Raw genomic sequence first — 15,907 nt, forward strand, 5'->3', positions numbered from 1 at the left:
TGGTTAATACATTCATAGAGTGTGAGAGTTTTAGTGTGTCTTGTGCGTCTCATAATTTATTGAACAGATCTATCTCTGTATTTCTATGTATGTGGCGTACACAGCAGAACCAGGAGATGACAATTCAGATTCATGTTCTAGTGAAACAGCAAATTAGTTTTATGATATACATGTTCCAGACTTACAAACAATTAGTGCCTAATAAAGTATATTTAATCTAAAAACTGCAGAACATCATTAAATCTTTGATTTAGAAGGCAGTTTGAGACCTGGTAGCCCCTCAGGTCCTTTATGAAAATCAAGTTATTGGATTAATGATACCTGTAGGACTTACTCAGTTTTAAAGGTAAAGAATAGATAAGCAGGTCATTACAGTAAGGAACTGCAACATGATCTTCATTCATAGAAAGGAAAATGGTTGTCTTTTGCGGGGAGGAGGTAGAGCTGTGTGGGAATAGGGGTTGGTAAAGAAGGGTATGCAAAACAACAACACATGGGAAAATGCAAATTATATAGGGTATTTCTTGGTTTTTAAATGACAGTTAGTTGCCAAGAATAGTAATAAAATATGTGAATAGTGAATAAACTGGTTGAGGATTTTTCTCATCCCAAGCAATCAACAACTCGAACAAATTGTTAGTTTTCCCTAAAGTATTGATACATCAAAATTTATTAATCTGGGCTTCCCTGGTGGCACAGTGGTTAAGAATCTGCCTGCCAATGCAGGGGACACGGGTTTGAGCCCTGGTCCGGGAAGATCCCACATACCGCGGAGCAAATAAGCCCGTGCGCCTCAACTACTGAGCCCGTGTGCCAGAAGTACTGAAGCCCATGCACCTAGAGCCCGTGCTCCGCAACAAGAGAAGCCACCGCAGTTAGAAGCCCACGCACCGCAACAAAGAGTAGCCCCTGCGCACTGCAACTAGAGAAAGCCTGCGTGCAGCAACGAAGACCCAATGCAGCCCCAAATAAATAAAACTAAAAAAAAAAAAAAAAAATTATTAATCTTATTAGCTGGAATAGCAGCCCAAGTGGTGTCTCTAGAGATTAAGTGCTTAGATATTTATGTAAGGATATGCTGGTTTTAATTTTATTTTTGGCTGTGTTGGGTCTTCGTTGCTGCGCTCAGGCTTTCTCTAGTTGCAGAGAGCGGGGGCTACTCTTGCTTGTGGTGCGTGGGCTTCTCATTGTGGCTTCTCTTGTTGCGGAACATGGGCTCTAGGCGCACGGGCTTTAGTAGTTGTGGTGCACGGGCTTAGTTGCTCCGTGGCATGTGGAATCTTCCCGGCCAGGGCTCAAACCCGTGTCCCCTGCATTGGCAGGTGGATTCTTAACCACTGCGCCACCAGGGAACCCCGATATACTGGTTTTTAGAATTGCTTTGGAAAAACTGTGTGGGTCTGTGTGGGAATGCTAAGTATATAGAGCTTAAGGAGAAATCCTTGAAGATTAGTTGGATAGATTTATCAAAGACTTCTGAGAAACTAATGCATTTTAACAATTGAAACAGAAGTCAGTATCAGGCATCCCGTAGATTTAGAAAAGGGTGTCAATCATTTAATGTCAGCGAGGTTCCATGTAGAACGTAAAATCTTAAAAACCTCCTACGCTAATGATTTTTTAAAACTCTGGATGTAGGCAGGCACTTCTTAAATGCTAGTATAAGGATATTTCCTGATATACAGTGTTACTTATTTTTTTTTTTAATTTTTATTTATTTATTTATTTATTTATTTATTTATTTATTTATTTATTTATTTATTTATTTATTTATTTATGGCTGTGTTGGGTCTTCGTTTCTGTGCGAGGGCTTTCTCCAGTTGCGGCGAGCGGGGGCCACTCTTCATCGCGGTGCGCGGGCCTCTCACCATCGCAGCCTCTCTTGTTGCGGAGCACGGGCTCCAGACGCGCAGGCTCAGTAGCTGTGGCTCATGGGCCCAGTTACTCTGCGGCATGTGGGATCCTCCCAGACCAGGGCTCGAACCCGTGTCCCCCGCATTGGCAGGCAGATTCCCAACCACTGCGCCACCAGGGAAGCCCCCAGTGTTACTTATTAAAACACTGATTTCCTTCTGAAAAGCTTTAAAAGTTGAACCTATAGTTTGTATTGATATAAACTATGGGAAACCAGTCTTTAAAAATACCAAAAACAAAGATATTTCCATAAGTCAATATTGCCACAACAAACATTAGATTGTGTATAATTTGTGATGCTAAAGGCCAAATTGATGACTTTTCAGGAATATATAGATTATCAAAATGAAGTAATTTTTGATTGAATGCCAATCACTTAATTCTATTTACAGTTCTTTCTTTTCTTTCACTCATTATAATGCCTTTGAGATTTTTTTTTTATTTGAAGTAGAGTTGCTGTACAATATTTTATGAGTTACAGGTATACAATATAGTGATTCACAATTTTTAAAGGTTATACCCCATTTATAGTTATGAAATATTGGCTGTATTCCCTGTGTTGTATAATATATCCTTGTAGCTTATTTTATACCTAATTGTTTGTAACTCTTACTCCCCTACCCTTATATTGCCCTCCCCACTTCCCTCTCCCTACTGGTAACCACTAGTTTGTTCTCTGTATCTCTGAGTCTGCTTTTTTTGTTGTTATATTTACTAATTTGTTGTATTTCTTAGCTTACACATATGTGATATCATAAACTATTTGTGTTTTTCTGTCTGACTTGTTTCACTTAGCATAATGCCCTCCAAGCCCATCCATGTCGTTGCAAATGGCAAAATTTCCTTCTTTTTAATGACTGAGTAGTATTGCATTGTATATCCATTCATCATTCATTGTATGTTCCATCTTTACCCATTCATCTGTTGATGGACACTTAGGTTGCTTCGAAAAGATACGTGCACCCCAGTGTTCATAGTTGCATTATTTACTATTCCCAGTTCTTAATTACCTGGAGTACTTTAGATTGCTATCACTTCTTGTTGTATAATTTGTAAGGAGAACAGTGATGATTTCCCAGATGAGGCCTTAAGAAGAAAGGGCAAGTGATTTGTCAGAAAAACACTTGGGGAGAATCCCTCCTTACGAGTGGTGGTACCTTGGGTAAGTGTCTCTAACTCTTTGAACTTTTCCTTCTTCACAAAAGTGCTAATGATATAACCCATAGGCTGTTGCAAAGGTCAAATGAGACAGTGTGTAAGCACTTTGAAGCAGCAAAGGCTTGTGTGAATTAGATGTTATTAAAAGTAGTTCAGAGCATGTGGCTATGATTGAACTATATCATTGAAATTATAATTAACAGGAGTGTAGTATTAAAAGGAAAACTTAAGTATATTTTTTACAAATATTACCTTGGCTTTCTAAGAGTTCTAAACAATCAAGGAAAGTAGAATGAGGAAACTCTTCTTATGATCTAGATGTTTTTGTAAATATCCAAATGCTTTTAAGTCTGCAAATGCCACTTAATAATGGTCTGGATGGAAGATCTGCTGCCACCCCACCCCCCCATAGGGGTGTATATGTTTGAAAATTTCACAGTGTTATAATACATCTTGTATAGTGGAATATTAACATTATTTTAATCTGTTCACTGAACATTATTTTAATCTGTTCACTGAAATTAGAAGCTTGCTAATTTTGCCATGCCATGTAAAAAATAACAAATCGTTCCAAAGCAATGAATTTTCTAAAACATCTTCTTTTCTTAGAAAGATACACTATGGTAGATACTAGTGTTTTCCCCGACAGTCTTGGCAGAATAAACTGTCTATGCAGGAACCAGGCAATCAACGTTTAACTTGTATTTGTTAGTACCTACTGTGTGTTTCAGACATGTTCTTCAGAGGTAAGCACCAAGATTCTCTACCCTCAAAGAGTGTATATTCCAGTATGGAAAACAATGAAAAAAATTTTTTTTTAAAGAGTAAGAGGTGCTATAAATAGTAATATGATAGAAAGTGTGTGGGGTGGTGGAGTTGTAGAGTGGTGATTGACAATAGCATGGGCTAACGTGGGACAACTTGAACGGTAAGAGGCATCACTCAGGATATGATGAAGAAGAGTATTGGACAAAGCTAAGAGCAAGTGCGAGACCTTAAGGCAGGAACAAGATGGGCAGATTCAGGGACTAGTGGAAGGCAAGCGGTAATGAGAGCTGAGAATGGAGAGGGAGGCAGAGCCCATGGGATAGGTAGGATTCTGTAGGTCATTGTAAGTAACCTGGTGAATTCTGAGTGACTATTCTAAGTGAAATGGGAACAAGTGAAAGGTTTTAAGGGAATGACAATTTTTAAACAATCTGAGATATAATTTACATACTCTTAAGATTCACCCATTTGAATTCAATGTGCAATTCAGTGGTTTCTAACATTTATGGAGTTGTGCAACAATCACCACGATCTAATTTTAGAACCTGATTTGTTGTTTAAAAGATCATCCTGGCTCTTGTGTGGAGAATGGATTATACAGGGGTGAAAGTATAAAGGACAAGATCAGGAGGCTACTGATGTTACCCAGGTGAGAGATTTTCAAAGTGACCGAAGGAAAGTTGGCATTTTTTCACTCCTTCATTGCCTCACTTCCCAACTACCTATTGAGCCCCTGTATTGTGCTGGGCCCAATGCCAGGAACCAGGTCTCCAGTGATGAAGATGATGTTAGCCGTGATCCCTCCCGCCCTGTGGAGCACGCAGCAGTGCATGGACTGTGTGTCTCCTCGCAGGTTTGATGAGGCTGCTGATCTCACCACACTTGCAGGGAGAGTCTCTGAGTCCAGCCTGCTGAAACAGACTTGTCTTATGGGACATGAGGTAATCACGGCAGTGATACCCCACCACGTTTGCCATGTTCTGTTAGAGTCAAGTGACAGGTCCCTCCCACACTCAGGGGAGGAGATTACACAAATGTGTGAACACCAGGAGGTAGAATCATTGAGTTATTTTATGGTCTCTCTGCCACAGTCCCTGAGCCTAATCTGTAAAGTTGGTATAAAAATAACCTATTTCACAGGGTGGTTATGTGGATTCAAAATGAGGTAACATATAGCAAACTCAGCCTCTGGGCTTCACCACTTGCTAAGAGATTTCATTTGAAGAATAGAGAACTCACATATCAAAGTCAACATATAAAGAGCCTTTCTCACTTCACCCGCCACCCACAGTGAAAAAGCCCTCTGTGCTGTCCAGAAGTGGACCCAGGATGGAGTGTCCAGCATGAGTGTGAGTGGCCTGTGACAGTGTCGGGAGAGTGCTCAGCAAGATAGATCAGAGGCCCCTTCTGTTTCTCTGGGGAGTCGCAGCGAGAACATCCCCTTCTAGCCATTTCATACACAGGCAGCCAAGAAAATCATTTACAGAGTATTTTGCTTTCGTGCTCAATATACTGCCACTTCTTCCCAGTATCTAATGGAGTTACAGTGTGTGCCCTAAATCTGTGGCTGACTTCTGCCAGATATTTCCTTAACTCCCAATCCCTGGAACCCCTTCTTCCAGCCTTCTGGGGGCTCATCTCCTGCAAACTGATTCAGAGGTGCTGCGTTACGATCAGATCTTTCAGAACATGCACTTCTATAAAGTTTTTGAAGTTTTAGTCAAAGCAAAAACAGAAAAAATAAGCCAGAACTTATTCCCCTCTACTGAGGGGATTAATGAAGGAACACTTAAACACTATTGTACATATCACTCAACTTTAAAAGACATTTTTTTGGTCTGTTTTTTTTTTTGTTTTTTTTCCCCTTGACAGTGAGAGTGCGAAGTCCTAACCACTGGACTTCCAGGGAATTCCCAAGACATATTTTTTTTTAAAAAGAATATGAGACTGTTAATATTCTTTCTTTTCCCCTAAATGATTCTTTGCTCAGAGAGGAATGGATATGCATCATTGTTTTGGAGGATTTGTTTAGTTAACGTTAGACCTAGTGGTTAATGTTTTTTTTTTTTTTTTGGCCTCGAGGCTTGTTGGATCTTAGTTCCCGGACCAGGGATTGAACCCGGGCCACGGCAGTGAAAGCGCTGAGTCCTAACCACTGGACCACCAGGGAATTCCCTAGACCTAGTAGTTTAAAAGATCTTTAATAGCTATGCATGATTATTTTTGTTTTTAAGGGCTGTTTTATTTAGGAAATAAATATAATTTTTAAAGATTACACAAAATCTCACCACCTAAACATAGCCACGATTAACACTGTGATGTACTTCCAAGCTTTTCTCTATGTTCATGTGTACTGGTGAAATACATGTACAAGAATGGCAAGATATGCCTCAGTGGCTCTCTGTGCTTGAATTAGCCCATGTGGTTATTTTCAGATCCATATAGTTAGAAAGCCTCTGGAAGCAGAGACCATATTTCTTTTTCTTTTGAATTCTTTCCAGGTACATAGTAGGCATCTGAACTTGGTGGATATATGACAAATGTGAGTTAAACTAATGAATGTGTAAACAAGCCATAAACTATGCACTTACATAATGTCATTATTTTAAACATTTGCTTCTTTAAATGCTTCCAACTGTAACGAGACTCATGACAATACAAGATATGTATTATTTCCCTTTTCTTTTTGCATCCCTGCATATTGATTTTTTCCATCTACCTTTATAGGAGGATATATTGATATAAGGAAAATATTTTCATGAAAGCTTATTGTAAAGAAGAAATTTGTAAGTTCTAGTTACTGATGTGATGTTGGATGGTTGAACTGCTATAGTTTTATGGCTCATGATATACGAGAGAGAGTTTCATTTGTTTCTTAGGTACATTGTTTAGTATAGTAGTAAACTGATTCATGTAGTTTACAAATGCTTTCACCAGACAATAATAGAAGTGCACAGTACCATATCTAAATGCCATAATCCTTTCTCATAAGTTGATATTCTTAGGGAATTCTGGGAGCTCAAGACTAGATGATTGTTCTGATTAACAGGACACTGATAGGTATCATACTAATGCCACTGAGCAGCAAATCATCAAAAGCAAAGTGCTACAATATGCCTGCTGCCGTCCAGTTCACTGAGTAACTAAGCATCCCCACATCCAGCCCCACTGTGGGGCCAAGGGAATGTGCATGGGAGCCCACATCTCTAGGAAGTCCTTCCAGGGCCACTAATCACTGACACTTATCAAACAGGGCCCAAGATGGGCCCGTATTATCATTGCTCCATCACGCAGCTGTAGCCTGCATGAGAAGGTAGTGAGGTCTGCTAGGTGATCCAAGACAGGGAAGGTCCTTTGGTCTGAGTGATTAGAGGAACTCAGCTGAGTCATGTTTTGGAGTGCAGGCTTGGATCTGAAACAACTTTTTTTTTTTCCCCTTGTTGGTTATATATTTTATTTATTTATTTTTTTTTAAAGATTACATTTTTTTTTTTCTCATGGAAGACAAAGGTGACCTTTATTCAAATGGTGAAGAAGAATGACTTCTAGATGATGTCCAAAGGTGATACAACTTTTTTTAACATCTTTATTGGAGTATAATTGCTTTACAATGTTGTGTTAGTTTCTGCTGTATAACAAAGTGAATCAGCTATACGTATACATATATCCCCATATCCCCTCCCTCTGGCGTCTCCCTCCCGCCCTCCCTATCCCACCCCTCTAGGTGGTCACAAAGCACTGAGCTGATCTCCCTGTGCTATGCGGCTGCTTCCCACCAGCTATCTATTTTACATTTGGTAGTGTATATATGTCCATGCCACTCTCTCACTTCATCCCAGCTTACCCTTCCCCCTCCCCGTGTCCTCAAGTCCATTCTCTTCGTCTGCGTCTTTATTCCTGTCCTGCCCCTAGGTTCTTCAGAACCTTTTTTTTTTTTTAATTCCATATATATGTGTTAGCATATGGTATTTATTTTTCTCTTTCTTACTTACTTCACTCTGTATGACAGACTCTAGGTCTATCCACCTTACTACAAATAACTCAATTTCATTTCTTTTTATGGCTGAGTAATATTCCATTGTATATATGTGCCACATCTTCTTTATCCATTCATCTGTCACTGGACACTTAGGTTGCTTCCATGTCCTGGCTATTGTAAAGAGAGCTGCAATGAACATTATGGTACATGACTCTTTTTGAATTATGGTTTTCTCAGGGTATATGCCCAGTTGTGGGGTTTCTGGGTCGTATGTATGGTAGTTCTATGTTTAGTTTTTTCAGGAACCTCCATACTGTTCTCCATAGTGGCTGTATCAATTTACATTCCCACCAACAGTGCAAGAGGGTTCCCTTTTCTCCACACCCTCTCTAGCATTTGTTGTTTGTAGATTTTCTGATGATCCCCATTCTTGGATCTGAAACAATCTTGAAAGCACCACGTAGATGCAGTGGGGCAGGGCTTGGCCCTGACGAACAGGGGAGTCGACAGACCCAGGTAGGATATCTAGTCCCACAACTTATGTGGGGTCTAAGGTAAGAAACGTAACCTCTCTGTATTTATTTCCTATTGCTGCATAACAAATTACTGCAAACTTAGTGGCTTAAAACCACACACGTTTAATCCCTCATGATGTTAGGAGTCTGAGCGTGGCTTAGTTGAATCCTCTCTGTTCAGGGTCTCACGAAGCTGCCACAAGGTATCTGACAGGCTGGATTTTATTTGGAAGCTGTACTGGGGAAGAATCTGCTTCCAAATTCATTCAGGTTGTTGTCAGAATTCATTTCCTTGAGGCTGTATGACTGAATATATGACTGAAGTCCCCCACTTTTTGGTGCTTGTCAACTGCCCTCAGGTTCTAGAGGCTTCCCGAAATTCTTTGCCACATGAGCTTCTCCCATATGGCTGCTTACCTCATCAAACCTGCAGGGAGAGTCTCTGAGTGCAGCCTGCTAAAACAGATTTGTCTTATGTGACATGAGGTAATCACGGCAGTGACACCCCACCACATTTGCCATGTTCTGTTAGAGCCAAGTGACAGGTCCCTCCCACACTCAGGGGAGGAGATTACACAAATGTGTGAACACCAGGAGGTAGAATCATTGAGTTATTTTATGGTCTCTCTGCCACAGTCCCTGAGCCTAATCTGTAAAGTTGGTATAAAAATAAGGGTGGTTATGTGGATTCAAAATAAGATAACATATAGCAAGTGTTTGCATGGGTGCCTGACACATAGTAAGCATTCAGTAAATGTCAGTGATGATGATGGTGACAATCATTGGTGATAACCAATGGCTATCCTGACAAATGCTTACAATCTTCCTCAATCATGGGGACCCTTGTAAGAACTCATGAGAGTATACAGAATTTCAAGTTTTGAATTTGTGTTTTTCAAAGGAGACCGTCAAGTCAGTTGTCTATGTGATATGGGGAGGATGGTGATGGCATTGATTATCTATCTAAGGCAGTACAAAATTCAGGAATAATATCTAACTTGACTTTGAAATAAACTTTAAGATTTTTTTTTTCTTTCTGATTATTTTTGCTTAGGCAAATTATTCCATATTACAGAGGAAGTCTAATTACTCTAATTTACTTAACTCCTTCCCTATTGATGGACATTTAATTTGAATCTATATTATTACCAACAGTGCTGCAATCAACAGCCTTCTATGTATATTCTGTACATTTGTGTGTTCCTGTAGGAAAAAGTTATTCAACCATTAACTGACAGCTTATTATGTATCATATCGGACATTGTGCTAAGTGCTGAGTAAATAAGACAGATATGCTACCTTCCCTCATGGTCCTCATAGTCAATGAAAGATTACAGGCATTAAACAAATAATTCCAAGTATGGGGTGTGTGTTATAGGAGGACCTAATATAGTAGGGAGGAGGGTGAGTATGTTGCAGGACAAGGGGGAGCGAGAGAATGGTCATGTCCCTTGTCTTGGGCGAGTCCCTAGAATGGGTGCCATGTGAGGGTCCTTGGCTTTGCCCAGGAAAGAATTCAAGAGCACGCCAAAGCAAAGTGGAAGCAAGTTTATTTAGAGAGATACACATTCCATAGGTAGAATGTGGTCTGTCTCAGAAAGCGAGAGCAGCCCTGGGATATGGGGTTGTTAGTTTTTATGAGCTGGTTAATTTCATATGCTAACGAGAGAGGAATATCCTAATTATTTGAGGGAAGGGGTAGGGATTTCCAGGAATTGGGCCACTGCCCACTTTTTGGCCTTTTATGGTCAGCCTCAGAACTGTCATGACTCTGGTGGGTGTGTCATTTAGCATGCTAATGTATTACAATGAGCATATAATGAGGCTCAAAGTCTACTGGAAGTCACATCTTCTGCCGTCTTGGGCCTAGTTGGTTCTAACCAGTTTTTGTTGTATCCTGTTTTTCTTAATAGCTCTGTCGTTCTTTTAATGGTTGCACCCTTCTCCCTTCCTTCCCCTCTCAAGGTGAGGTCAGATGCAAGGACAGGAAGGTAGCCAAATTTGGAGGGGCCAGTGAAAACAGATAGGCCATCTCCAGAAAAGGGATAAAATCTTGTGACCCAGGGAATAAGGATTTTGACAACATTCCTGGGGCATGGGATTAAGATGGGGAGGGGTCTGGTCTTTGGTTGTCACTTAGCCACACTGGTATCTGCTAAAGTCTCTGAAATCTACTCTGGACCTTGGTCACTGGTCCACATGGGTCATTGCTACCTCAACCCTTGTTCCAAGTCAGGTCCAGGGATGTTCCTTGTTATGCTCCGTATTTCTGCTGAATGCACAGAATTCCTGCGTTTCCTCAGCCTTGAATCACTTTGTGAAGCTAAAACCCTGTGCTACCCCAGAGCCACTCTCAGCAGACTTCATAATGTCAGCCTTCTCCCTTCACAGAAGAGGAAGCTGAGCCAAGGGAAGACTCTGGGAGGCTGTCTAGGTTCTCTCTGCCTAGGCACACCACATGGACATTTCTTCTCTGAGATCATGGTACCCCTAGTGGGCACTACCTGAGAAGTGAGGCATGCATTCACTTTGCTCTCTGATCTCATGAACCTTCATGGAGTTCTCCATGTTCCCCTCCTGGGCTCATTTTTCCTCATACACTCCCTCTTCCTCAATTCCAAAGAACCTAATCTTCTTGGGAGGAAGCTTTGATCTAATTCATCACCTATGTTCCCAAGTTTGTTGCATGGCTTTTGAGATTCAAAAGCCCAAAGCCAGTTACTTTGTTCTCTGCTCTTCTCTGAGGTATCCATTCCCCAAGGCAATGAATGGCTGAATGAGGGAGAAGAGCAAGAAGTGCAAAGAAATACCGGGGCGGTGGGGCGGGGGGGATGTTTAATATTTCAAATTTATCAATCCATCATAAACGGTATGTTGCTTCCGGTAGCCATGCAATAAATATGTGTGTATTTGAATCTGTTGAAGGATCAAACAGTTTTCAGAGGGACTTTCTTGATGCCTTCAAATCAGGCTGTTAGGGAATGTTTTCCTTGGGAAAAGATGATTTATGAGTGGCAATCACTGATAAAGCAAATTTTGTTTTATACTCACTTTCCTTGGATGCATCCAAGCCCTAAAGCAAGAATTACTTAAGTTTAAAATTAGGTACATGAATATTCATAGCAGCATTACTCATAAATAGCCAAAAAGTGGAAACAACTCAAATGTCCATCAGCTGATGAATAGATAAACATAATGTGACATATCAGTGCAATTCAATAAAAAGAATCCATACTGATACATGATATAACATGTTTGAGCCTTGAAAACATTATGCTAAGGAAAAGAAGGAAGTCACAAAAACTGCTTATCATATAATTCCATTTATATGAAATAGAATAAGCAAACCCACAGAGGCAGAAAGTAGATTAGTAGTTGCCTAGGGCTGCCAGGGGAGGAGAGAAATGGGATTGGGGCTGATGGCTAAGCGGTGCTGGGTTTCTTTCTGGAGTATTGGAAATATTCTAAAATTGATTATGGTGATGGATGCATAACTCTGTGAATATGCTAAAAGCCATTGAATTGTATGCTTTAAGTGGTCAGTTACATAGTGTGTAAATTATACCCCTTATAGCTGTTAAAAAAAAAACCTTGATATTTAAATTGTAGTAGCTTCAGTTTATAGAGTTAGAAAAGTGAAGCCTAATATGAGAGTTTGTTTCTATGTATTTGAATAACTTTTTCATTATTTAAAAGTGAAATGTTTTCTTTTTTGTAGATCTAGGGCTGAACGTAAACTCACAAATTCCTTATTGGTATATATTAGCCTTTTGGGGGCCAGTACTCAGTATTTCTCTTACCCAATGAAGTTTTATTACCGAACACTAGTTTGTGTGCCTGACACACAGTGAGGCCAAACAAACTGAAATGCCAGAGTTTGGGGCAGAGAAAGTGTTACTGAGTCCAAGTTCACTCTGGTCACCACACGACAGACCAATAAATCCGGAGACGAGGTGTTGAGGCAAGGCATAGCGACTTTATTCAGAAAGCTGGCAGACCGAGAAGATGGTAGATTAGTGTACCCAAAAAACCATCTTATTGGGGTCTGGATGCCCCTTTCTTTTATAGAACAGAGAGGGGGAGGAGGTGAGGAAGTAAAGTAAGAAGGCCATTTATCTTGCAAAATATCTCCTCACTTGGCCCTCATTGGGGAGGGGATGTATTAATTTCTTCTTTTCTGCAGCCATTCACAGGTGGGCAGGGTCAGAATGTCTCTCTGTGAGCTGAACAAAGGCCTTTTAGTTTAACAGTCAGGCAGAGGGGCAGGGTTCCCTGTGGCAGGCCATTATGTATGCTTATGGCTATAGACAGTGATTATAATAAAAAGCAACGAAAAGCAAAGGTTAAAGTAAAAGAAACAGAACCAACAAGGAGTCAGAATTTGCTCTTCCCTGTTACAAAAGGTTTATTGCAGGGCCAAGCAAGGAGAACCAGTGGCTCACACTCAAAAAACCCAAACTCCCCAATGGTTTTCAGGGAGAAGATTTTTTTTTTTTAAAGAATTTATTTATTTACTTATTGGCTGCGTTGGGTCTTTGTTGCTGCGCGCGGGCTTTCTCTAGTTGCAGCGAGCAGGGGCTACTCTTCGTTGCGGTGCACGGGCCTCTCATTGCAGTGGCCTCTGTTGTTGCAGAGCACACACTCCAGGCACACGGGCTTCAGTAGTTGTGGCACGTGGGCTCAGTAGTTGCGGCTCACGGCCTCCAGAGCGCAGGCTCAGTAGTTGTGGCGCACGGGCCCAGCCGCTCCGCGGCATGTGGGATCTTCCCGGACCAGGGCTCGAACTCGTGTTCCCTGCATTGGCAGGCGGACTCTTAACCACTGCACCACCAGGGAAGCCCTCAGGGAGAAGATTTTATAGGCAAAATTTGGGGTGAGGGCTGGAGGGTGTGTAACTGTGTTCTGATTGGTTGCTGGTGAGGTAATAGGGGGTGTTCCAGGATTGTCAATCATCAGCTTTCTGGTTTCAACCAGTCTGGAGTCTCAGCATGTATAGTTACCATCTTCCACCAGGGTGGAGGCCTTAGTTCCTGCAGAAGAATTTAAAGATATTTTTATGTATATCCCTTGAGGAGGAACCAGGACCCTGCTTTAACAGCTGCATTACTGTTTCTTGATTGCACCTCCTTTGTTTCTGCATTCCCTCACTTTCCCGATTAGCAACTGTTTGAATCTGCTTTTTGGAACTAAGGGAAAGTCTAGGAGGCTGAATGAAGCCTATTTCCTACAAACGAGAAATGGAGGACACAGAAAGGATTTGTACCTGGGAAGGTCCCACAGGGTCCTGCTCGGTTTCAGTTTCAAAATTTACAAAATTGAAATTACTCAGATTTAATTTTCAGAATTTATTTATGTACAGAAAATATACAAAGCAAAAGCATTTGAAGGCAGGTAGTGAATTTTTCTGAAAAGTGATACAACATTTGCAGTTTTCATGTCATGATCCAGTTAAATCCATTTTGTTTTATTACTGAACCAAATTTAGGTCTGCTTGCTTGCTCAGTAAAGCCAATCTACTGACACCAGGTTGTGTGAAGGAAAGTGCTGTGGTTATTGCAGGGTGCCAAGCAAGGAGTCCAGGGCAACTAGTGATCTAAACTCCTCAATGGGTTTCAGCAAAGCATTTTTAAAGGCAGGGTGAAGGAGGGGTGTCCCAGGGTATGCGATCAGCTTGTACACAATTCTCTGACTGGTTGATGGTGAGGTAACAGGGTGGTGTCACAGGGGTTAACATTATCAATCCTTAGGCTCCAGTAGGTCTGGGGGCTACGTGTTCATGGTCATCAAGTAGTTAATTTCTTTCATTTGGTGGGGTTTTAACATCTGTAAAACAACTCAGTGAATATGATAGGGACAGAGTAAAGGGAAAAAGTAGGTGATTAAATAGTTAATCCCACTAAGGGATTGTAATTAAAGAAAAAAGTATGGGAGACCCCTGTAAATTAATGATTACTGAAAAAAGCTTAACCACAAAACCAAGCAGTCTTGCTTAGCAACAAAATCATGCAACAGAAGCATGAGACATGCCCCAAAAGAATAAAACAATGGTGGCATGAGACCCACATCCTGCCCAGTGAGCTAGTAAGTTAACGATTCCTAGGACATGCTCCTCTGCGCACACCAGAAAAAAGTATAAGGAAAAGGTGACAGTATACTAAAACCTGAGATGACTTGCCATTTTTAACGTATGTTGTTGCCTTTTTGCTTATTTCAGTTGTGCCATGACAGTCCCAGCTTGACCATGTAAGGAAAAGAAAACTCCCCTGCCTGACGTGGAGGAGGAGCTGATGATGGAAGCGTGACATCTACTCAAGAATGAGGAAGAAGGTGGCCTTCTCCCTACTTTTCCTTTGATTATAAAACTGTAGCCCACTAAGTTCTCAGGGCACGGCACCCTCTCACCCTCCCACTTGTAAAAGGTGTCCTATTGTATTTATTTATGTTTTTGGCTGAGTTGGGTCTTCTTTGCTGCGTGCAGGCTTTCTCTAGTTGTGGCAAGCGGGGGCTACTCTTCGTTGCGGTGCACAGGCTTCTCATTGCAGTGGCTTCTTTTGTTGCAGAGCACGGGCTCTAGGCATGCGGGCTTCAGTAGTTGTGGCGTGTGGGCTCAGTAGTTGTGGCTCACGGGCTCTAGAGCTCAGGCTTAGTAGTTGTGGCACACGGGCTTAGTTGTTCCACGGCATGTGGGATCTTCCTGGACCAGGGCTTGAACCCGTGTCCCCTGCATTGGCAGGCGGATTCTTTTTTTTTTTTTTTAAATGGGAGCACTACTTTAAATTTATTTATTTATTTATTTATGGCTGTGTTGGGTCTTCGTTTCTGTGCTAGGGCTTTCTCTAGTTGTGGCAAGCGGGGGCCACTCTTCATTGCGGTGCGCGGGTCTCTCACTGTCGCGGCCTCTCTTGTTGCGGAGCACAGACTCCAGACGCGCAGGCTCAGTAATTGTGGCTCACGGGCCTAGTTGCTCCGCGGCATGTGGGATCTTCCCAGACCAGGGCTCGAAGCCGTGTCCCCTGCATTGGCAGGCAGATTCTCAACCACTGCGCCACCAGGGAAGCCCGACAGGCGGATTCTTAACCACTGCATCACCAGGAGAGCCCCAAAGCGTCCTATTCTAATAAATCACTTCTTATCTATCACTTTGCCTCTCACTGAATTCTTTCTGCACTGAGACATAAAGGACCGGAGCTTCTTTGAGCCCCCTAAATGCCACCTAGCGATTTCAAATGTGCATTAGATACTGTTATCTAGGTACTTCAGAGAGGAGCTAAAGCAGAGGATATGGGGGAAGGCCCCATAGGGTCCTGCTTGGTTACACTTTTTTCCCCTGCTCCATCTTCTCTTATTATCCATTCTTTCGGTAGAAAGAGCAGCCTGTCTAAGTACAAGTGGCTGGGGTGAGAGTTGGTAGCAGTATATTCAGTTGCTGGGCCAGGCAAGCATGTTTTGAATTCTGACCTCTTCAATACAATAACATTTTTGCATGATTAAGTCTGCACAGTTTGTTCCAAAACATTACCTTGCAAAGCAGGATGGTCTGTGCCTAGACAGCATCCCAAGCTTGGTCCTCATG

General features: G+C 41.7%; 1 long non-coding RNA gene across 1 annotated transcript in view; it reads left to right on the top strand.

The window, feature by feature from the left end:
- The first annotated feature begins 1,693 nt into the window (after positions 1-1,693).
- The window catches only part of LOC309623231, a 28,576-nt gene continuing 14,362 nt past the window's right edge, over positions 1,694-15,907 (top strand). The window contains exon 1 of the long non-coding RNA XR_014241279.1: positions 1,694-14,661. This is a non-coding gene — a long non-coding RNA (uncharacterized lncRNA). The remainder of the gene's footprint in view (positions 14,662-15,907) is intronic.

The sequence above is a fragment of the Balaenoptera borealis genome (assembly GCF_965194805.1).
Source record: "Balaenoptera borealis genome assembly, chromosome: 2".
Classification (NCBI taxonomy): domain Eukaryota; kingdom Metazoa; phylum Chordata; class Mammalia; order Artiodactyla; family Balaenopteridae; genus Balaenoptera; species Balaenoptera borealis.